The sequence below is a fragment of the Danio rerio genome, chromosome 9 (assembly GCF_049306965.1).
Source record: "Danio rerio strain Tuebingen ecotype United States chromosome 9, GRCz12tu, whole genome shotgun sequence".
NCBI classification, from domain to species: Eukaryota; Metazoa; Chordata; class Actinopteri; order Cypriniformes; family Danionidae; genus Danio; species Danio rerio.
In genome coordinates, this window is record NC_133184.1 from 47,656,880 (window position 1) to 47,675,453 (window position 18,574).

General features: G+C 35.3%; 1 long non-coding RNA gene across 4 annotated transcripts in view; it reads left to right on the top strand.

Annotated features, from left to right (window-relative positions):
- Positions 1-15,866: 15,866 nt before the first annotated feature.
- Positions 15,867-18,574, top strand: part of LOC141376202 (uncharacterized) — a 55,128-nt gene continuing 52,420 nt past the window's right edge. Inside the window, exons 1-2 of one of the 4 annotated variants that reach the window (XR_012385627.1) lie at positions 15,867-15,926; positions 16,987-17,056. This is a non-coding gene — a long non-coding RNA (uncharacterized lncRNA). Of the gene's footprint in view, positions 15,927-16,561; positions 16,878-16,986; positions 17,057-18,574 lie in introns of those variants that run through there. The other 3 variants (XR_012385624.1, XR_012385625.1, XR_012385626.1) reach the window with 3 other exon arrangements.

The following is an 18,574-nucleotide window of genomic DNA, read 5'->3' on the forward strand; positions in this document are numbered from 1 at the left end:
GTGAATCGTTAAATGGAGACTCTTCAACTGGATCATTTGAGTCAGTGAATCGTTAAATGGAGACTCTCCAACTGGATCATTTGACTCAGTGAATCGTTAAATGGAGACTCTTTAACTGATTCATTTGAATTAGTAAATTGTTAATTCGAGACTCTCCAACTGGATCATTTGAGTCAGTGTATCATTAAATGGAGATTCTCCAACTGGATCATTTGAGTCAGTGAATCGTTAAATGGAGACTCTCCAACTGGATCATTTGAGTCAGTGTATCATTAAATGGATATTCTTCAACTGGATCATTTGAGTCAGTGAATCGTTAAATGGAGACTCTCCAACTGGATCATTTGAGTCAGTGAATCGTTAAATGGAGATTTTACAAACTGGATCATTTGACTCAGTGAATCGTTAAATGGAGACTCTTTAACTGATTCATTTGAATTAGTAAATTGTTAATTCGAGACTCTCCAACTGGATCATTTGAGTCAGTGTATCATTAAATGGAGATTCTCCAACTGGATCATTTGAGTCAGTGAATCATTAAATGGAGATTCTCCAACTGGATCATTTGAGTCAGTGAATTGTTAAATGGAGACTCTCCAACTGGATCATTTGAGTCAGTGAATCATTAAATGGAGATTCTCCAACTGGATCATTTGAATCAGTGAATCGTTAAATGAAGACTCTCCAACTGAATCAGTGAATCATTAACTGGAGAATTACTTTGACAGAGGATGCGTTCCATAACACTTTTAGACACAGGCACTCATGAATTTCCCTTCCATTGTTTTCTCTCGAGGGAATCCCTGCCACATTTTTAAAGTGTGCCTGCTCCACTTTATCAAGTGAACGAGGGAAGCCTACATGGACATACCCTCGATCGCTCGATTTTAACCAAGGGATTGAGTAGCCTTCATATGTTCACTCAAGCAGCTATGTCCTAGAATGCAATGTCATTGTGACATCACAACAGCGTAGTTCCCAAGTGCTCAAGGGTTTAGGGCATGTCTGTTTACACTTGTGTAACATAATTAATACATCTGAGGGAATGAGATGCAGACAAGTTAGCAAGTGAAGGGCATACAAATTTGGACAAGAATGCATTATGGATCATTTGAATTAGTGAATCATAATTGGAGACTCACCATGACTAGATCATTTGAATAAATTAATCATAAACTGAAGCTGTTTTCCAAATGGCGCACTATACACTATGCACTTATACACTCAACAGCATTGTATATGTATTTAGTGTAGTCCTAAATGGAACACTAATGCTACTACTGATGACGTTTGCGGGTTGCCAAATTAGTAAAACAACTTCCAAACTACCAAATAATACCTGCCATGAGTATAACCGTATTCACCATCAGGAGGCGCTATAATCACTCTCTTCAGAGAGTTTTGCTTTCACAATCCAAAATAAATAAAGTTATCCAACATGTGCGCCCATTAGCTTAGCCCCCTCCGCTACGTGAGCAAAGCTACGATCGTTGAGTGTGTTAAGTGTCCATCATTACACACTTCATTTTACCGGTTGAATAAGTGTATCATCCAAGTAATTAAAGTGCACTTATTATTTTTAGAGTAATAACACTAATAACACTATTTATACTACAAAATAGCGTAGAATATTGCATAAGTATGCAATTTGGGACGTACCTAGAGACTGTCCAACTGGACCAATTAAATCAATAGTGTCTTGTTAACTAGTGGCTTGCTCCAACTAGATCATTTGAATCAGTGAATCATTAACTGGAGGTTGAATCAGTGAATCAATAACTGGAGGTTCACTCCGACTAGATCATTTGAATCAGTGTAACATTAACTGGCAGTTCGCTCTGACTAGATCATTTAAATCAATGAATCATTAACTGGAGGTTCGCTCTGATTAGATCATCTGAATCAGTGAATCATTAACTGGAGGTTCGCTCCTACTATATTATTTGAATCAGTGAATCATTAACTGGAGGTTCGCTCCTACTAAATCATTTGAATCATTAAATGGAGGTTTGCTCTGACTAGATCATCTGAATCAGTGAATCATTAACTGGAGGTTCGCTCCAACTATATCATTTGAATTAGTGAATCATTTACTGAAGGTTCGCTCCAACTAGATCATTTGAATCAGGAAATCATTAACTGGAGGTTCGCTCCAACTAGATCATTTGAATCAGTGAATCATTAACAGAGATTCGCTCTGACTAGATAAATTGAATCAGTGAATCATTAACTGGAGGTTCGCTCCAACTAGATCATTTGAATCAGTAAAACATTTACTGGAGGTCTGCATTCCCGACCCGATTTCTGTGGCGCGGGAATAAATTTCTGAATAAATCGCGGGAGCGGTCGGTAACGGGTTTAATTTGGGACGGGAGCGGGCTGTCTAGCAATATCGCGGATATATAAGAGAGAGAGAGCTTTGCTTGTGTGTGTGTTAGTGCGTGCGAATGAGAGAATGAGAGAGAGAATGAGAGAGAGAGAGAGAGAGATTTCCCAGATAGCAAAATACACTCGGGCCAGTTCCGGCTAGATTCTCGCCTGCCGGAGACTTAACGTTACCACTCAGCCCGGCTCCGGCTGCCGGACTCTGGATGCTTGTTGACTCACTGCCCGATTCCGGCCCGATCCGCTCCGGAATCGGCCCGAGAGTAATGTGCGCTGCGGCCCGGAGCTGGCGCGACTCAGTATTTATATACCTTTATATAAAACCTTTTGGTATTACATTGGTACTTGATACATGGTATTACAAGCCTTTGAGTTGATATAACAGCAAACGCCTGTGTGTCTGCTTGGTGCTTGAGTGTGTTAGTGCGTGCGCGCGCGTATGAGAGAGAGATTTGTCTGTGTGTGTGTGTTTATACAGACAGCTTGGCTGTCTGGACTGTATAGCTGGGGGATTTTCGGTTTTGTTCTCTCCCGCTCATTAGCGGGATCGGGCGCGGCGGGCAGAAAACGGGGCAGGTCGGGCAGCGGGACAACAAATTCTTAAAATAAGCGGGAGCGGTCGGGTTCGGGCTAAAACCTGGCGTGTGCGGGCGGGAGCGGGATTCAAAATTTAGTCCCTGCGCAGATCTCTAGTTCGCTCCAACTAGATCATTTGTATCAGTGATCCATTAACTGGAGGTTCGCTCTGATTGGATCATTTGAATCAGCGAATTGTTACTCAGATGTTTTGCTTTGGAATGCAATGAAGTAAAAAGTTACATAAAAAAAAGAAAGTACAGATATTTTATGTACAATAGTCAAGTTAAAACACTTTATTGTCCACAGCCTGTCAGATTTGATGAATCTGACTCAAAAAAAATAAGGGTGATTCTTTGTTCAACTGAGTCAGACTAAGGCTGTTTCTCAATTCAAGAATGCAGAGAACAGACTTGCGCTCTTATGAAGGCTGGTCTTGCCAGGACAGCTCGTAAGAATGAACTCGAGAGACTGCCAGAAAACAGAATGCACCATATGAGAAATGAGATGCTGCGTTCTTCCTTGGTTCTTCCTGTCGTCACATGACCTTCACGCGTTTTTAGCAGGAAATTATTTAAACATTACAGCATTTATGCAACGATTTATTGTTTTGCCCCTTTTCTATATATATATATAAATATATATATATATATATATATATATATATATATATATATATATATGAACAAAAACCTTACAAAATACTTTGCACAATACTATTCAAACTTATTTTAATGGGAATTTGAGCAAATAAACACTCTTAAAGTTTTTATGCCTCTATATAAGATTTTCATGGTAATGTTTACTTTCATCGTTTTATTTAGGGAAACTCCTGAGATAAAGGAGTAAAGAAACAGCCATAATGAAATAAACCTCATTATAAAGTTTTTGAGCAAAGTGATATTATATTTAATTTAAACAGTAATTGACTGATGGGGCAAATAAATCAATGTAGCTAGTGAACATATCAGAACACAAAGTTCAATGTTGAGAACTGCATGACCGCATAAAAATAAACCATGCACTTTTTTAGTCAAGGAATATAAAAGGGATTTTGCACTATGTATTATTTAATGTAAAAAGAAAATTATATGTAGATTATAAATCACTTTGCTTTTATGAGCTAAATTATAAACAGTAAAGGGAGGAATGAAATGATCATAAGCATTGTTATTACAAAAAATTATTAGGAAAACATGAAATAAACGGCAGCATGTGCTTACATGAGGCTTTATTGACATATTATAAAACTTACAATATGAAAACTCATACCACATGATCATAATTATACAACCTGACAAAAGATTCGCTGAATCCTTTTTAACTGATTCACAGAAATGAGTCAGACTTCCCGTAATTAACAGACTAAGTGATGTGATGTATTTAAAAGTTTGTGTGTGTGTGTGTGTGTGTGTGTGTGTGTGTGTGTGTGTGTGTGTGTGTGTGTGTGTTTGGTTTAAAAAAAAAATAAAACTTATGTGTATCCACCAGCAGCGTGTTTGATAATGTCTCATTATTCCCGCCTTACTTCTGAGCCAGAACGCCTCGGGCCACAGTTACGGAGTGGTGCGAGCCCCAGATGTTTCCCGTAAAATCAGACGGAAAAAGCAACAAAATTTTAATTTGCAGTAAAACGGATAAAGTAAAGGTTTACGCTGCATGCGCCGCAGAAAGGATTTCATGTTCAAGTTAATGCCAAGGTTACATTACACTGTGGGGGTGGGCCCTGGCAGGACGCACATTTCCTTCTGCTAAACCTAGAATCACGTTTGTAGGCTATACCACCCTAGTGGCTTACATTTACCTTCCGCACTCACAGTAAACTATAGGTTTTAGAGGAAACACGAGCAACTAAAGGTCCGATTAAAAGGGTCTGACTAGATGAGCCTCTTCAAAACACTTGTAAGAGGCTGATAAACGCAACACACCTGTGACCTCTAATTGATATTAATGTGCTAAGCTACACCATAAACAGCCTATGGTTAGCCTAATTAATTTAATGAGCATTCTTGATGGAAGGAGTCCACCAAGTAAACATACCTAAGTGCATTGAGTTGCTTCCATGTGATTGGCTGATTAGATATTTGCGTTAACGAGCAGTTGGACAGGTGTACCTAATAAAGTGGCCGGTGAGTGTAAGCTATTAAAATATATAAAATAAAATGTAAGCAAATGTATAAAAATTCTATTAAGCCAGTTAAATATATTGAAATATATTAAATAATAATAATAATAATAATAATAATAATAATAATAATAATAATAAATTAAAAGTAATATATTAAAATAAAATCTTGAAAAGTCCCTTAAAAATGTCAATCACAAGACTTTCCGAATTAAAGAAAGTTCAATCGAAATGGGTAACTACAGTATTTGAGCACATGTAAGAAATGTATACTGGCCTTCTTGCTTTTAAACAGCTCCACGTGTACAATATAAGAATCGGCAGGGCAGCATCCATGCTGAAGTGTAGATGACGTGGCTATGCAGCACATGTTTGGCCTTAGATCGCATACAAATGTCTGCGCTGAATCACCGACCAGCAGATCAAACCAGGACAAGGCTGAAGGACAGTGGATTTAGACAGTGTTGAGGACATGCGTTCTGGGACAGAACAAATACAGAGCAGGTGTTTTCCTGCACAGGTGGTGCACAAGTGCTGGACACTGAGAGCGTTTCATCTGGTAACAACAGGTGGAGATGCTTACATTCAGCATAAACTATCCAGAACGCCAGTAGAGGATATGGTGGACAAAAATAGCAGCACTCTGGATCTTCAGATACAAAGAAAAGAAAGAATGATGAAAGATGAAAAAAGTACTGCAAGGAAAGATCAGGGCATGTCAATGTCAATTTTATTTATATAGCACTATTAAACACAACCAAAGGTTGATCAATGTGCTGAACAATAAATCACAAAGAACAAGTATAAAATTATAGCTAAAACAAACAATTCTCACAAATAGTTAATATAAGTAAAAACAACCAAATCTCACTAATAGTTATTATAGCTAAAAACAAACAATTCTCACTGATAAAATGCCAAATCAAAAAGGTAAGTTTTCAACCTAGATTTAAAAACAGACAGCGATAATATAGACCTAATACAGAGGGGCAGAGCATTCCACAAAGTAGGACCAGCTACTGTGAAAGCCTGCATCTTGGGGACTGTTGAAATTTTCAAGAGCCGTTATTGACCTTATTCTCAAATGCGGAAGTGTGCCCGTTTTCGCGATTGTCTTAGAACTTCCGTTTCAGTCGCCTATGAGAGAAATGACAAGGAATAATAAACGACAAAAAACGGTCAAACTACTTGCTCTACAAACAAATGTTTGCATGACTATACAGACCAAGTAGAATAATACAACAAGGAAATATCAGTTTGCAACATCAAACAGCGAAACGAGCAGTTTTTAATGTCTAAAAATGAATGGAAGTGAATGAGACCGGAAGTCTCGTGTCAAAAAGATTCAAATGGCAGCGCCCGCTCGTCTGCGGAGAATAAGATCAATAGATGATTCCTATTTAAGATGACTGATTTTTTTTTGAAGATGTTAAGGATTGAGATTAACAATCCCTAATAGATATTTCTAACTGACTAATATTTTTTAAAAACCTAAACGATGACATATTTAATTTTTCAAGTCATCAAATCATGTTTACTAACCAACTAACTAACTAACTAACTAACTAACTAACTAACTAACTAACTAACTAACTAACTAACTAACTAACTAACTAACTAACTAACTAACTGCTGACTGATATTTCAAAAGACTTGTAACAATTATCTAATTTTTCAAAAGACAACAAATTATGATAAGTAACTAACAAACAAACTAATGACTAACTAACTAACTAACTAACTAACTAACAAACAAACTAACTACTAACTAACTAACTAAACAAATCATGATAGCTAACTAACTAACCACCTAACTAACTAACAAACAAACAAACCAAACTAACTAAATAGTTAACTAACTAACTAACTAATTAAACATTTAACTAATGACTCATATTATTTAAAACCTTGTAACAATTGTATATTTTTTTTCAAAAGACAACAAATTATGATAAGTAACTATCAAACTAACTATTTAACTAACTAACTAACTAACTAACTAACTAACTAACTAACTAACTAACTAACTAACTAACTAACTAACTAACTAACCAAATCATGATAGCTAACTAACTAACCACCCAACAACAAACAAATAAACAAACAAACTAATGACTAACTAAACTAACTAAATTGTTAACTAATTAACTAACTAAACAATTAACTAATGACTTATCTTTTCAAAACCTTGTAACATATGTTTTTCAAAAAACAACAAATCATTATAACTAACTAATAAAACAAGAAAACTAATGACTAACTAATTAGCCAACTAACCAACTAACTAACTAACTAACTAACTAACTAACTAACTAACTAACTAATGATTGAAATTTACAAAAGAATTATAGATGACTCAGATGATTTCTGGCTTCTAAAACCCCAATGGATGATTCCCAACTAACCAAACACCCACTGTCTTGCTAAATAACAACCAACAATCTAACCAGCTGTTTAACTAGTTGTTTGCCTAGCAATCGCAGGAACTGCTGAGTAACCACCTGAATTACATAAACCAACACAACCTCTCTGCATTTTGGAACTTTTGATTTAATGGCTAATTTGTATGAATTGTGTGATTTCATTTGCCGTTTTAGTACAATTTGCTCATCCACCATTGATTGTTGCGTTTAGCATTTGGGTTTAAGGTTATGTCTCTTTTTAAAACTCTAATGCTTTCATATGAATGAAATTGTATTATTCATTTTGTACAAATTAGCCACGTTTTTGCCAATACCTGAAATAGGCTGAGACAACCCTAGATAAAGATTAACTAAGCAACCAACAATCAAAACAATAGATAACTACAGCTACTAATAGATAACTGTAACATAAAAATTATGAATGAACCAACTAACCACTGTCTAGCTGTCTAACAAATTTAACCATCACACTAACCAACCAACCAGCAAGTAACCAGCATTTTGCTTGTCTAACGATTGCAACCACTAGCATACCCATAACTGCCTAATAAAGGTCTTTGCACACTGAAGTCTGGAATTCTTATTGTACACAAAAAAATCCCCCACAGAAACCTTATTTATAAAATCAGTGGCATTGAGATAATATGCTTGTGATACTGCAGCCACATAACAAAAATGTCAGCGAACTATTTAATCCTGAACTGAGACTGGCAGTCAAAAAAAAAAAAAAAAAGGGGCCCTATCATACAACCGGCGCAATGTGGCGCAAGACTCGACGCAATTGACTCTTAAAGGGAATGGGAGATGAGACTCTGATTGGTTAGTTCTCAAAACACACCTATAACTCATTAAGAAAATAAACTCAACCCTGTTAGACCATGCGCCACGGCGCAAAGCGGATTTTCCCGTCCTTAAAATAGTAAAAGTGTATTCTGACATGCCCTGAATGCATTTGCGCCCTACTCTTTCCGCTTTGCGCATGGGCCGTCACCAAAGATGCGCGGCAGGCAATGAAACTGAGTTTTTAATGGCGTATGAAAGTTTTGGACCTACTGCGTAAATGTGATTGACACAACATGAGATGGAATTTATTCTTCAACGTTTTGCATAAAAATTTCTAATTCAGTGTGAAATGTGTGTAGCAACAGCTCAACAAACAAGTAACGTACATGAAATCAAAATAATCTTTATAATATAAGGACTCTATACTATTTTAACCCTCAAGACTAGCAATTTTTCTCAGCCGCTACTCAAAGTTTTCAAAAAACCTATTGTACTTTCATTCATTTCTATTTCTGAATTTCACTTCTGAATTTCTGAATGAAACTTCCTGTAATTTCACATTGAAATGACCTCGAGCGTCGAAAAAAGCGGCATACAAATTATCCTTATTATTATTATTATCATCCATTAAGCGTGAGAGGGAACAGACTTTCAGTTTTCCATTGCCAGCAGCACCACCTCTCCCTTCATCCCGGGAAGCACCAAAAAACACTTCTCAGCCACAATCATTCCAAAAACACCATCGCCCCCCTTCCCGAAAATTCCTCCAGTCTCTCCACCGCTGGGGAGATTTCCGCTGCTCTTTAGAGGCAGAATCAAACTAGACAAGAAAATGGCTTAAAACACTAAAGTGGCTGTAAAAGCTGGTGTAGAGTACAAATGCAGACCAGGCCATGGAAATTACCTCTCTTACTCAGCGTTGCTTTGCATAACTCTGCATTATGATTCACGGTCATCACTACTCAGCCTCAGATTGAGCAATGTATAACATGGGCTGTTGTGATTTGTGTTAAACTGGTTACATTACACCAAAACTAATCTCAATAATATCTTTCCTTCAGTTTTTGCGATAGATGCTAGAGCTCAAAGGAAATACATGCTCACACTTTTTTGGGTTTGCCCTGAGACTTCTCTGAGAGTTTTATTTTTCAGTGGTATTCAAATATTTTTTGAGAAACATTTACACTACCCAACAAAAGTTTTGTCGCCTGCCCAATTTTTAGGAGCAACAAATAATAACTTGACTTCTAGTTGATCATATGGTATCAGAAGTGGCTTATATGAAAGGCGAAGGCCTCTAGATTACACTTATTTACTAAAATAAAATATGATTATGCTTTGATTTTTAATGATTTAATTAGGACAGTAACGTCTGACTTTGCTTAGTCAAAAGTCTTGTCACTTAACAGAAATAATGTAAAGTATAGAATATATAGACAGGGTGCATTGGAAAAAGAATTAGTATTGTGTATGACTCCCATGAGCTTGAAGGACTGCATCCATACATTTCTGCAAAGACTCAAATAACGTATTAATGAAGTCATCTGGAATGGCAAAGAGAGCATACTTGCAAGACTCCCAGAGCTCATCAACATTTTTTGGATTCATCTTCAATGCCTCCTCCTTCATCTTCTCAATAATGTTCATGACTGGTGACTGTGCTGGCCAATCCTTGAGCACATTGACCTTCTTTGCTTTCAGGAGCTTTGATGTGGAGGCTGAAGGATGAGAAGGAGCGCTATCCTGCCGAAGAGTTTGCCCTCTTTTGTGGTTTGTAATGTGGGCAGCACAAATGTCTTGATACATCAGGTTGTTGATGTTGCCATCCACTCTGCAGACCATGACTTTTCCTTCACCAAACTTGACTGATTTCCATGAGAATCTTGGATCCATGTTGGTTCCAATAGGTCTTCTGCAGTATTTGTGATGATTGGGATGTGGTTCAGCAGATGATTCATCAGAAAAATCTACCTTGCCACTTTTTTCAAATGATCAACTAGAAGTCAAGTTATTATTTGTTGCTCTTAAAACTGGGATTGACAGCAAGAAATTTATTAAGCAGTGTAGTCCAGATATTGATTGATTCAGGTTTGGATGCTTTGACTCTGTTAGCATTAACACTATCAGCTAAAAGGGGGATTTTGATGTACAGAAAGTATACTTTTTCACCTAGTTTTCATACACTCGTAAACAATTCTGGGTTATTTCAAGCCAATTCTGGGTGTAATAGGGACTAATCAAACTCTTGGGTTAATGTTTTGAAACAAATTAATAGGACCAAATAGGGTTTTAAAAGTATTCTAGGGTTTGTCTATATTTTTTCCCAATTTGGCTTTGAATAACCCATCATTTCTTAGACTGTAAACGTAAGCAAGGACAATTTTAGTATTATTCCTCCATCCTAGTATGAGTTAATAGTCTACTTTTTCCTGTATCTGGTGCATGTTTGAGTAAACTGTTTTGTTTTTTTCTTATAATAAATTAGTATAATATAATAATATATTTTTTTTGTATACCGTCTGTGATTATTTTTGTTTTGTGCTTAGAGAAGATTTTTATAAAATAAAATATGCAGTTGAAGTCAGAATTATTAGCTACCTTTTGATTTTTTTTCTTTTAAAAAATTTCCAAAATAGTTTAACAGAGCAATGGATTTTTCACAGTATTACCTATAATATGTTTTCCTCCTGAGAAAGTCTTCAGTTAAGTTGAATTTATTTTTTTTAAACAATTTTAAAGTCAATATTATTAGCCCTAAGCTATATATTTTTTTCAATAGTCTACAGAACAAACCATTGTTATACAATGACTTGCCTTAACACCCCTAACTTGGTAACCTAATCAGTTAACCCTTAAAAATGCACTTTAAGCTGAATACTAGTGTCTTGAAAAATATCCAGTAAAATATTATTTACTGTCATCATGGCAAAGATAAAATAAATCAATGATTAGAAATGAGTTATTAAAACTACTATGTTTAGAAATATGTTGAAAAAAAACATCTTTCTGTTAAACAGAATGTAAGAAAAAAATATACAGAAGGACTATAATTCAGACTTCAACTGTATATTAAAAAACAACAACATGTGCTGCTGTGAAACCACAGGAATAATTATCTTGTACAGATAAACAAGTAGAAGTTTATCACCTTCAGAGGATCAGGCTACTAGCAATAACGCCCAGTGGTTAAACTATAAGGTGCAGACCGGCTGCAGAAACCTGATCCTGTCTCGTCTGTGGGTTCACACCGCGACACACTCACACACCAGACCCCTTTCCTCTTCATTAGAAGAACCAGGCTACTGAGGTGAAGAGCTGTTATTCACTCCAACTCATTATTACACAAACCAGCATTGTTTATTTTATTTTTTTTAATGTAAACTGCCTTTATTGTTGCAAAAAATAAAACAAATAAGACTTTCTCTAGACGACAAAATATTATAGGAAATACTGTAAAAAATTCCTTGCTTTATTAAACATAATTTGGGAAATATTTGAAAAAGTAAAAATTGACTTTAACTCTGTATAGAACCAGATATATTTATATTGAACTTATATAGAACTTAATACAATTACTACATCTATCAGAACATTTTAAATGTTTATTACACATCTAAGTATAGCATTTGCATCAGAGATTATGCTGTGGTAGGGCAAGAGCTATCCCTGGGTAAACTCTGGCCACCCCTGTGGCCTCTCCAATATGATTTTGCTGTTGACATTATTAATTTAAATGTACTTGTAAATTCCCAATATTTCAATAAATAAATAAACTGCAGCCAGTAAATTATTGTTGGTGCCACTGACGTAGCTGATTCACTGTCCCTCCCCCAGTGGGGGATTTAGGCATGGGCAATAGGGGCATCTTGCAGAGGTCGGCACGCGGAGACGTTGCAAAAAATAAAATAAATAAATAAATAAATAAAAAATAGATAAAAAAAAAAACTTCCCTAAGTAAAAGCATTGGGAAACAATTTACTTTATACAAGTGTATTAGAGTGGTAATCCCAGAATAAAGACGTTAGGGGCTGTTCACAGTGCATCAATTGCACACGTTTGTTGTTCTCTATATGTGCAACCGAAACAACGCTGGTGAAAGCAAACCGACGCATGCACGCAGAAACCCATTATCGTGTTGCTAAAATATAAAACTAAAGTTTATATATTAATATGATGATGTTATTTTCACTAAACATGTCTATAAAGCAGAGCCATGAGTCAGGAGTAATGAGTCAGGGAGCTAAGAATTTATAACATTAAATCTCGGCATTGAGTCGGGTCTAAGACCACAGACAATTATATAAAACATATATTTTTTTGTATTTTTTGGAATTGTCATAACTAATATTCATGCAAAAGATTTTTTTAAAGTGGTCTTGGCATATCACTCCAGTTGTTACATGTTTCCAGTAACATTTAGGATTGATTTCTGTTTTTTTTTTTCCAGAATAATAATTGTATAATCATATTAATAATAATTGAATTTATTTAGAATAAATATAAATAAATTTTTATATTTATTGAAAAATAAATCCAACAATTTAAAAGGGGTGGGGGTTGGTTGGCTTGCCCAGGGTGTCATTTAAACTAGAACCGCCACTGCGGGCCTCCCCAATCGTCGTTGACAGCACGCACACACCTTCAGTGGACAGCAGTGGCAATTTAATATTTACCTTAAGGTACATCAATAGAAGAAGCTGCATTAATAAAGTGGCTCAAAAAGTAATATGGATAAATGATTTTATTAGGGTCTGCATAGTGAGTGTGTGTGTATACAGTAATGCCTTTTGTTCAGTTTGTTCAGTTGTTAGTTTTATTAATTAACTCATTAATCTTCATTACATTTAGACATGGCATATACCGTATGCTGTACAATAAAAGTATATGAAAAATAACTGAAAAGTTATTTATATAAAAAGTGTTTTTGAACTTAAACTTGATTTTTATTTTGTTTGCACACTTATTGTACTTTCTGAATTATTTCAAGGAATAATTTGTGATATTTTAAGAGTAATTAAACAAATTAAAATCAAATTATTTCATTTACCAGAAACAAAAATATAACATTACGCTAAATAAAATTTTTTGTGTGCCACCCCATTTGATGTGGCCTCTTCTGGCCACCCCTAAGAAAATTTTCTGGGGGCACCACTGGGTAGGAGTTTTCTAACGTGACTTACTACACATAATTACAATGCTATCAGATGCAGCATTTTCACTTTCAATGTGAAAAACACATTTCCTAGAAAGCAATCAACTCACATTATGTTTTTGCTTGTCCTAGTCATGGCTGGATAAAAAACAAAAACTATTTAGGACACCCATAGCAAAAAGTATGGTCTGCATGATATACTGAAGGAAATAACTATACTATATTTCAGTATATTACACTACTTCACTATATTACAGTACTTCTATTATGACTATACATTAACTGAACTCTGTTACATGTGTAAGCAGCCCACTCATCTGATAAATTAAAGCCCTCTGCTGGCAATCCACAAAAATACACAAAATGACAAATGAAGTTTCTGTTTATAATGGCTGACATGTGAGGATTCAGTTTGCATTTTTGTCAGCCATGCATCAATACAAACACCTCACCGTTCTGAAGATATCTCACCATCTCTCAGCTTAGTCCCATTTATCAGGGGTTGCCACAGAAGAATGAACCGCCAATTACTCTGGCATGCGTCTTATGCAGCAGATGCCCTTCCAGCCACAATTCTGAAGATATAAGAAACATATATTATAAAGTTACTAGATTATTTATACTCGAAAATAAACCATTAGGGGAGCACGGGGCACAAAGTGACCCGGGGTAAAATGTAACACAAAGTTTTAAGGTATTTGCTCACGGTTAACCGTGGCATGTTTTCACCACAGTGCTGGCAGACGTCTTTCTGACAATTATTGAAAAAGTTCAGCAAAATTTAGATGAGAAACACAGGAGAAACCATTTTTGTAGCATAAAAGTATTTTTCATTATAGTTAATATTTTTCATTTTTTAAAAATCGGTGATCACAACAATATAAGATTTCACAATTATACTTTCACAGATTTTTTTAAATAAAAAAAAGTATTGACTATAATAAAAAAATACTTTTATGCTGCAAAAATGGTTTCTCCTGTGTTTCTCATCTAAATTTTGCTGAACTTTTTCAATATTTGGCATAAAGACGTCTGCCGACACTGTGGTGAAAACCTTGGAAGCATGCCAAAAATAAGCAAATACCTTAAAACTCCATGTTACATTTAACCCCGCGTTACTTTGTGCCCCGCACTCCCTTACTCATTTATTGGGCACATTGTTTCAAAATTGATTGAAAATGCGCTTTAAAAATGTATGCGCATAACCGAGTAAGATAAACTTTTTATTCAGTAATAAAAATGCACATAAACTACGGTGGAAACACTTGTACCAAACAAATTCAAGTACATGTGCATTAAAAAGCCATGTGATTATGTTATAAGAGATCATGTGATGATATAAATGTGTGTGAATGGACAAACCAGCAGGCTGAGTACACTGTAAAACATCTGAAATGTTGTTTTGGTCATTGTAAAACACCTTAACCATTTTAGTATTGATGTTATTACATCATTAATTACCTTGTCAAGAGCGTCTGTGCTTCGCATTTTACACCTTTTAACGCCAACACACGTTCATCACATGTCGGCATTGTCTTTTGATATGCAAGTCATTTATTAAATAAAGAAAAGATTCATGCAGCTTCTCCTACCACAGCAAATTCTGTTTTTATTTTTGATATTTGGCGCCAGTTAATCAGGAAGTCACGATTTTGCTCTCTTTGACTCATTGGATGGAAATGCTGCTTTATTCTTTCATGTGATAATCCAGTTTTGCGCATAAATTTAATTCAGATTTTTAGATGGAAACATATGACAATCCATTGTAGGAAAAGTGGAAGCTAGAAGCTATGTTTCCATCCAACAATGCATATTAGAGTTGTGCACAAAACTGTAACATCGCATAAAACAGCAGTGAATGAACCACCTTTTCATGAGTCAATGGATATCTTTTAAAATAAATTACTTACCTCTTAGAACAACAAACGCAATGAACGCGTGGTGGCTTTTGGAGGCACAAGACCTCTTCGAGAGTGCAGTCACTCAAGATTGTTCTGTGTGGTAACAATACCAATCCACTTTGATTAAAGCATTTTAGATTGATCAAAACAACATTTCAGATGTTATACAATGTCCGTTAACGATTTGTCCAACCTTGTCAGATTGTCCTACCTCCCATTTAAAAAGTAGGTAGCACATTTTGATGATGCATTTTGATACCCCATAAACATGACCTTATTCTAAAATGCGGAAGTGTGCCTGTTTTCGTGATTGTCTTAGAACTTCCGTTTCAGTCGCCTATGGGAGAAATGACAAGGAATAATAAACGGCAAAAATTGGTCAAACTACTTGCTCTACAAACAAATGTTTGCATGACTATACAGACCAAGTAGAATAATATAACAAGGAAATATCAGTTTGCAACATCAAACAGCGAAACAAGCAGTTTTTAATGTCTAAAAATGAATGGAAGTGAATGAGACAGGAAGTCTCGTGCCAAAAAGATTCAAATGGCAGCGCCCGCTCGTCTGCGGAGAATAAGGTCAATATGCTACCTCATACTTGGGCTTGTTTGAAAGATGGCGACAGTCATATGTACCTGTGAAATGCTGCGGGAGATATATATCAAATTTCTGGGTTTTTAGACTTCTGCAGGTCTGTTTTTTTACCAGTTTGACTGCAACTACACTGTTGCTACTGTTTCAGGTGCAACTGCGCCATATAATATGGGAAAATTATGTTTGGACAACAAAAATATCTCCAAAGATGTGTAAATTTTAATGTGGATTAGTGTGATATGAAGCTGTAATATTGCCCTAACCTAATCCCCAACCCCAACCTCAGAAGAACCATTCAAATACAGTGTTGATAGCATAATCTGATGTATGGGATAAAATGCCAGGACACTGTCCCATCACACTGAATTTTATCATTGCGAGATCTGTTAAAACTAAAAGAAAAAAAGGCATGAGCACGTTTTTTCCATCTTAGTCTTAGTTAAATATTATCCTAGTTAAATTATTATAATTTTATGTGTTCAACCGAATAAAATAATAATAATTGAATGATGAATGGTATGAAAAATTGATGACAGACGTTTTTATTTTTATTTTTTTGCTACAACAAGCAACTTGCATCACCAAACAGCTCTTATCAGGCTATCTACCTGAGGTAAATGGATAATTCTCAGCATTTTGTTGTTGTCTTCTTACGGCTGAAGGAATCGCCGGTTGTGGGAGATTACAGAGCAGAGATGCACGAAGATGTTAATGACTTCCTCATGTGAAGGCAGCGGGATAAAACATACAGTCCCTTCACACAGTTATCGCAGCCGCGGGGAATTGCGGTGTGAACCATCTGAAGGGGGGCAGAAATTAAACTTGCTCCGAGGGGGTGAATTCCCTCCCGTCCCGCTCCAGTTTTGATCTCTTAGAGCCCGGAAGGCGATAGGTCACCTGTGTAATTTGGACTAACACAACAGGCATAAATTGATGTGGGTTGTGTTTGCGCGCGCTCTTAAAAAAGTTGTCCGAGCTCGTAATGAGAAAAACATGGCCACCATTCTGTGACGGTAAACATTTATGACAGTCTTGTCTTCACAGGCAAAACACGGGATCAAACAGCAAGGTGCTGAAAATGATGGAGTGGCAAATATCTTTGTTTGTTATTGAGGTAACGTTGGTTTTATATTCGCACATATTTGCTCAGTGACAACTGTGACATGCTCCCTATATTGTTTACCATGGTAGCTACTTTGAATATTTGGTCTGAATATGCAAGCAGTGTTAGGGGAAGTTAAGTTACTTTTGAAAGTAGTGCATTAAAATATTGAGTTACTCCCCCCAAAAAAGAAACTAATTGAAGTACTTGGTTACTTGGAAAATGATTTGTTATATTACTTTTGGCGGAATCTGCGGATTTCTGCTGAATTATTTTGGGAGTATCAAAACCTTAACATGTCAAATAAAAAGTTATATATTTTTAAACTTTTATTTAATGTTTAAATTGCAAATCCAATTAGATTCAGTTTATTTGGTAAACAAAGCAAGTGTCTCATATCTCTACTAAAACACAGAAAAAATTAATGTACAAACTGCATTGTACATAAATCAGATTAACAATTTCATATGTCAATAATATTAATGTAATTAATAAAAAAAAACGGAATAAATTTAGATTTACACACATTTACTCAAGTAAATAAACAGAATTAAAGATTTCACTTTTGAGTAAGTTCCTTACCTGGCTGAGGTTGGATCTCTTTCAGAACTTGCAGGTGTTTTTTCACCTTTTTTTATAGAGAAGCTCTGTATTTAACTGCCATATAAATAACCCACACATTCATTTCCCTTTAAGAAAATATCGGATAAAATAATATTTTGGGAACTTTCTGAGCTCAGAGCTACATGCTGTATAATGAAACATGTAAAGTAATGTTTGCTACTTTTGTACGTTTTGTGTTATTAGTAAAGTAAATTCACTGCCCATTAAGATAAAGATTGCAATAAAGAGTATTAACATGAAAAAAAATAATGTTAAGGCAAAAACTGATTTTAAACCGTTAAAATGTTTAATAACAGTCTAATAACACTAAGACAATAAAAAGCAGTGGCAGTTCTAGACCAGACTAACTGGAAGGGCCGGGCAAGGGCCACTTGTTTTTTTGGGGGGCACATTTTAACATGCATTACAAAATACTTAAACAGTTATTCTAAACTATTTTTCCATGCATCACTCTGCAGTCTTTATAAACAAGATGATTAAATAACGTAAACTCAAATTAATCTTCCTTGTTAATTTATTTGACAAGCAACTTTGTATTGGTGTAGGATAACACATTTCTAACATTGGTACTTCATTTCATACAAGTACTTCAAGGCACATTGTTGCACCTGTAAACTTTAACAGATAGGTCTACAGTTAAAGTCAATTTATTTTGCCCTCCCAAAACAATGTTTCCCAAGTGATCTTTAACAAACCAAGAAAATTTCCACAGTGTTTCCTATGAAAAAAAAAAAACTTCTGTAGTCATAAAAAGTCTTATTTCTTCTTATTATTTTTTCTTGAATAAAAGCAGTTTTTAATTATTAAAAAAAACTGTTTTAAGGTCAGTATTATTAGCCTCCTTAAGAAATATTTACGGTATATTTTTTGATATACACAACAAATCAGTTACAAAATAACTTGACT